This window comes from Saccoglossus kowalevskii, chromosome 6 (assembly GCF_978046115.1).
Source record: "Saccoglossus kowalevskii chromosome 6, keSacKowa6.1, whole genome shotgun sequence".
Lineage (NCBI taxonomy): Eukaryota > Metazoa > Hemichordata > Enteropneusta > Harrimaniidae > Saccoglossus > Saccoglossus kowalevskii.
In genome coordinates this window covers 18,110,383-18,117,025 of record NC_140646.1, presented here as the reverse complement: position 1 = coordinate 18,117,025, position 6,643 = coordinate 18,110,383, and the positions used below count along the sequence as shown (strand labels likewise).

General features: G+C 38.2%; 1 long non-coding RNA gene across 1 annotated transcript; it reads left to right on the top strand.

Annotated features, from left to right (window-relative positions):
* The first annotated feature begins 578 nt into the window (after nucleotides 1-578).
* LOC146741843 (uncharacterized) lies at nucleotides 579-4,126 on the top strand. The gene is made up of 2 exons (XR_014929795.1): nucleotides 579-701; nucleotides 3,926-4,126. It is a non-coding gene; the product is annotated as an uncharacterized LOC146741843 (long non-coding RNA).
* Nucleotides 4,127-6,643: the final 2,517 nt, after the last annotated feature.

The following is a 6,643-nucleotide window of genomic DNA, read 5'->3' as shown; positions in this document are numbered from 1 at the left end:
TCTACATTACACATCTTATCTCTTGTTTCATGTTCTGATGCAACAAAACATGAGTCTCGTTTTTCAAATTTATTTTGTGCCGCTGACCATTGTTATATTACTGCTATATTCCAGATGCGTCTTCCAAAATATGACCCCAAATGACAATAGTAAATATTGTGCTGCTTATAACATTGAACAAATCAACTATGCTGCGGAACGCTTATCTGAACACCTCAAAACAATCATGACTGACAGGAAGTTGACAGCCGTGTATGTTGCATTTCCTCCATATGCTAAGGTAACAAATACTTAGGCCACATAATTCGAATGGTATATTTCTTGTTGTATTATATTAGGCTGGTTGGTACTCGCCCCTTAGTTTTCAATAGTAAAATTAATTGAAATAATTTTTTGCATGTGTATTTATTCCTAATTCCCCAATCTTTACAAAGTAAGTAGGCCGAAGACCACAGGACAAGAAACGATCTTGCTTGCCAGGTGTACCAGAGAAGTTGATAGGGGATTTTAGATCAAAGCTCACTTAGTGTCGTTAAACATTTTTTACTTGCAGGATATTCTAAAATACTTTTCCCGAAGTGGAATTAAGAAAATTGTTTCCTGGGCAGACGTTTTAATAAAGTTTGAATCAATGCCTGAAATATCGGCGATATCAAAAGACAACTACGTCATTTCCTTAGTAGAACAAGAAATAAGTTACCGTGAGTATATAAAACATTAATTCACATGGCGTGGAGGGCAGTGCTGCGACGGGCGGGAATGGTGTCTCTCTTTATTGTATCAGCGTTTTTTGTACAATGCTTTGGCATGAAACGAATTCTGGGACATGGGAAGGGAATTGTAAATATTGAGACAATTTCCCAGCATAGTGTGTGTTTTTAATGTAAATTTACCCTAAGTTTAACAGATTTCAATCATTTCATTGAAACGAGAGTATGTTTTCCGCATTTGCGATGGCTCAACGATTGAGTTAACCAATTATACTAGAATTTGGATTTGTATATAAGAACACAGGTAGCTCTTAAATCATTACATCCATGAATACTTAAGACAATTGAGATAACGTCACTTATAAATATGCAAATTGATGTGATATCGCTTGCTATGCAGAATAAGACGCATATAAACGTCGGACAAGCCGATGACAACCAGCACGATCAGTTTACAGTCGGTCGTTGTATTCTATGAGAGGATATTTCCCACAAAAAGCCTCCCAATTTTGGCGGAATATGGCTGGCACGGTAATCCCGTTGAAATAAAAAGTGTATTCACCCATTTTTTTGCTGAACTTCTCTGAGTTCGAGAACCGACCACTGATATTCTATTCCTGGTAGATCAAAGGACAATATTTTAGCCTGTGAGTCTTGAGTTGAGAGTTCGAATCCAAGCAATGTGTTATTTTCCATAACTATATGGAAGTCATAGGCAGGTAATGGTCTCTTAAAATTGACACGAGTAGGAACACATTATTTAAGACAATCTGCAAAAGAACCAGTCAGAAAATGTCCCGCGACAAAAAAAGAGTTAGACTACGTGAAATGTTATAATTAAAGGGCGGTAGTCGTCGCCCCGCGCATGCACGAGATATATGGATCTCATATAAACAAAGATGGCGACTTTGACGAGGTATGTAAATGTACGGTAAAACAGCCATTGCGTGCGTCGCTGCGAGTTCGCAATGGCGAAAAAAAAAAACAGGCGATTGCGAGTTCGCAATGGCAAAAAAACTGACGATTGAGAGTTCGCAATGGCAAAAAAACTGACGATGAGAGTTCGCAATGGCAAAAAAACTGACGATTGAGAGTTCGCAATGCCACAAAAACAGTCGACTGAGAGTTCACAATAACACATAAAACAAAAGGCTGATTTATATTGTTGAGCGTTGCTGCAGTGGAAAATAGAAAACAATTTTGAAACGTCGTGTGAACCATCAAAGGTATGCCGACAGTCAACCAATGGTAGATATGGATTCACGCAACCCTGCTGTTACATTGTACCAAACATGAAGCGAAGAGATTTGACACAGCATAATAAAAGTCGAACTCTCTTGCGAGGACGTTTCATTTGGTGAATTATTTGAGGGAAAAAACAGGATGTAATTCACAGCGTTCCGCAGAGCCATTGTATTCATAGTTCGAATGACAAAACGACCCCGAACGTGGCGTGCATTCTGCAGACAGCGGTACGTTTCATCGGCAAACTGCACTGCAATCTGAATCATTACAAATATAAAAACCTGGGCGTCAATTTTTTTTGTTAGAAATAAATAATTTGTACATATTTCCCAGATAACTAGATGTTTGTTTGATCTGGAAGGGACGGTCTTATATTCCTGAGATCACACGTAATTTTAATGAGCGGCCTTACTAAGTACTCCAATATACGACATTCATCTTCGATGCGTCTGTTTACGAAATTGATAATTTTGAGCAGTCTCGAGCTTGATGCAGAAATGGGATTTCCTAAGCGGTTCAATTCATTTGCGAACGCAACCGGAAACGTGACGTCGCCATTTGTTTCCGCAAATTTACCCTCTGGTCAGTTTTGATACCATGTACATGTACTAGAAAGGAATTGAACCATAATAATAGTAAGTCAGTAACTTGTTTCTTTTTCTTCAGGTGATAACTTCACCCGATGATTAACACCAGCCCGAGTACGACACCCGTAATGGCCCGTAATTAGCGGTACACGTTAACTAGCCCACATGAGCTCATTTCAGCTACATGAACTAGCTACAACCCCTTTCACTTGAGCTTGCAGTTTGTATTGTAATAGAAGTCAAAATAAATGGGCCAGGCAACAATGTTCCAGTTCGCGATAATATAAATAAACCAATAACAATTTTAACATTGCTGAATATGCATTTGAGCATTTGTAAAAATATGTTCAAGCAGCCATTTTATAGCTCAGTAGAGATGATAAAACTCTATTTTGAAATGCAGAGGGAGAATTTTCACCTGCTTACTCAGAGAGTATCTAATCTGTATAATACCCTTTGACCTTTATCTTAGCCACGTTCGGAGTAGATCTTTTATAATTCGAACTATGAATACAATGGCTCTGTGGAACGCTGTGAATTACATCCTGTCACAATGTTTTTCCCCTCAAATAATTCACCAAATAAAACGTCCTCGCAAGGGAGTTTGACTTTTATTATGCTGTGTCAAATCTCTCCGCTTCATGTTTGGTACAATTTAACAGCAGGGTTGCGTGAATCCACATTACCATTGGTTGACTGTCGGCATACATTTGATGGTTCACACGACGTTTCGAAACTTTACTTTTTTCCACCACAGCAATGCTCAACAATATAAATCAGTCTTTTGTCTTATGTGTTGCTTGAACTCTCAGTCGACTGTTTGTTTGCCATTGAGAACTCTCAATCGTCATTTTCTTTGCCATTGCGAACTCGCAGCGACGCTCGCAATGGTTGTTTTTTCATACATTTACATACCTCTTTGACTGTTGCACAGATCAACGAGTACAAACTGACATGTTACAAAGCTTTAATTAGGTATTGTTAGGTGATCGGAAAGTATCGAAGTAGTCACCGGCGGTAATTAGTGCAAGTCGCGCCAAGGTCAAATCTCACACTTGTAATTTCCATTAGAAGAGCGCATTGCACTGTGGGAAAATCAATGTTTATCAACACAAAATGTCGCGCATGCGGATCGCGATGACCATCGCCCTTTAATATTTAAATGTCATGTGAAAGGTGAAAACAAGGCCCAAAACACATGCACATAAATATACCAACATAATCAGTTGTACGTGATTCAGCAGTACACAATGCACCCATTCTGTGAAATAGTAAACTACATACAGGCCTGTGGTTCTAGTGTCGTTCAAGACACATATTTTTATCTGTCACATATGTATTTACTATATTAATGTGCACCTCATGTGTTTAATCTTACGACAGGCGCTGAATTGTTTATCGGATCGCGGTCTTCAGGATGGACAGACGTCGTAGAACGCCAGAGAACGGCGAATAATAAAGAAACGTTGTTTATCCAAGACTTTCCAGATATCGGGATGCGATGGTGATACCGCGCAATACGATCTCACTAAGCATTATTTTGGTCACCCTCGCTGCTGCGCTCGATATTATTGACTGCTGATGGTTTCCATGGTGTGATGTGGGGAAATAGTTTGTTTTTATTGACGTTCAATTGTGGTGCACGTTTGTGTCGCACGTGTATTACGCAAATATATGTGAGAAAGCATGGCTCTTATGTGTCAATAAACAGTCTTAATAAAACTATTTATTATACATCTGTCGCCGTAACGCCATAAACTACAGCGTGCCGTAATTTTTCGGTATTTTACGGGGTATTTTCATCCTACCATATAAGGAAATGCGAATTCCAAATATGGAATGATTACGCGCGTGTCCTCTAATAATAACCATGGCTGCCAGCAGAGTTTGACCGGACTCCACACAAAGAAGTCTCTGATTATGTTCTAAACTGTTTGAATTTCGGCATTCCCATGATGTATCCTTGGAAGGAAAAGATGTATAATAATAAGGTTATTACGAGAATACTTCAAAGTATGCACTCAGACAGTACGCCGCGCATCGACCTCCGCTGCGCGTCGGTCGATACTCTAGTTGTACTGTCTTTGTGCATACTTTGAAGTATTCTCGTATAGTCTTAGAGTAAAGACCCACACAGAATAGCTTCTGACCTACAGCTGTTTTTCGCAAAGGAGCGTGGTAAATAAAACAATCGAAATATTTGAGTCGCTTCATTTTCGCTCGTCTCCATCGGCAACAATAACAATAACGAGTCGCTTTGTTTCGATTTTATAAACACGCCCATAAACTAAAGCAGGCTGGCAAATCGCATAGATTCATCACATAGTCAAAATCAATTACTGTATGCGGACGTAACTGTTAATTGAAGTTCGAATTACAAAATCTGGACGTTAAACAACAACAAACTGCCATTTATTTGTCGGTAACTAAAATTTCGATTAACAGTTACGGTCCGCATATTGTTAATTAAAATTTGAGTTATTAACTTGAATTTTAGCGAACAATTAATTTTGAACATCCAATTTGAGTGTTTGTTTTTTTTGCAAAAGTCGGAGTAGGTCCTAAAACATTTAACTTGATGTTTGTAACTCGATGCATCTCGAGTGTCTTGATCGGTCTGCGCTGTAGGTTACCTTATCAATATTATCTATTATATTATATATGTGTATGTATTGAATGACATGATAGTTGTATTATATTGTTTATAATAATAAAACAATACATTGTTGCACTGACTGTATTGTCTATATTTATTACTGGAACACTAGTTGTTGCATTTAATTGTTTATTCAAAAAATATTGTTAAAGTCAAGCAGAAGTTATGGTATTCTCTTATTATTACTTATGTCTCCAGTCTTTACTAATGAGTGTGAAAAAGTACAGTGACTTAATTACAATTCTGTCCAACGATTAGTTAATCCACCGTTCTAATCTATTTATATGCAGATTATACAATACGAAAACTCTTGGACATGTTTGGGACGTAGAGCATTTTCATGTGTATTTTGAAACGAATATCAAGTAACAACTGATCAGTTCGATTGTGACTCGGCATTAATCGAGTACATGTCATTGCCGGATCGATTTTACAAAGATTTTCAGTTTGATTTCTTCCCAGGGGGGGTCACTCTATATGCCGTAACTACCCCATGTGCGTTCCAAATTTAGTGAGAAAGGGCGGTGTTTTTTACCTTCTAAAGCGGAGGTAAATAGGCCCCCTTTAAAATGGTAATGTCTGCAATAGGCCCCAAGGTATAAACACACAGGGTTGCTGCGCCCGCTGTAGGCCCCCTCTTGCAACAACCACTTCAATACACCTCCGTAGGCCCCAAATTGGTGGACCCATAAAACAACGAATGACACCAACAGGAGTTTCATACACAGTAACCATAATAGCTTGTTTGAGTTGATCACACTCCACTTGAATGCAAACAACCCGGTAGAGAATGCTTGCAATAGGGGATAGGATGTTCTCAGTATATGTCTGCAATAGGGGGTGTTTTTTTTCTTTAATATGTCTGCTCTAGGGGGTACTAAATTTACATTGCGTCCGCAATAGGGGGTATGGTTTGCCAATGTGCTGCCAGTCCTAGGGCCTATTTTTTTTGCAAGAATGCACATGGTGTAAGGTTTTAATATTGGGTGACCCCTGGGGATTTCGTGCTCAATTTCTGACGAAAACAAACAGATTTAGCTTTTGAAGAAACACATGACTTCGGTTTTTGACTTTGTTGTTACTTGTATTGTACTGCGCATGACTATGAGATATATAAATTATTAAAAGGACATGTGACTAATTTGCATATTTAGTTCATGGCTCTTAATAATTTTGTTTGTACAAGAAACTGATTCTGAAGGTTTTACTATTCAAATATACGTCACCATAACATCATGTTACAATGCATGAAGTGGCAAGATGCACTATAGCAATTCAAGTCGTGAATCAAATGCCGACTTTAATAGGAAGCATTTTAACTCATCTCTATATTTTCGTAGTCAATTCCAATATTATTGAGCAAGCTTGTAACTATGCTTACCACAGTGCATACGGTTTTACATAGTTTTATTGTTTATAGTGTAAATCAATTACGTGATTTCCAA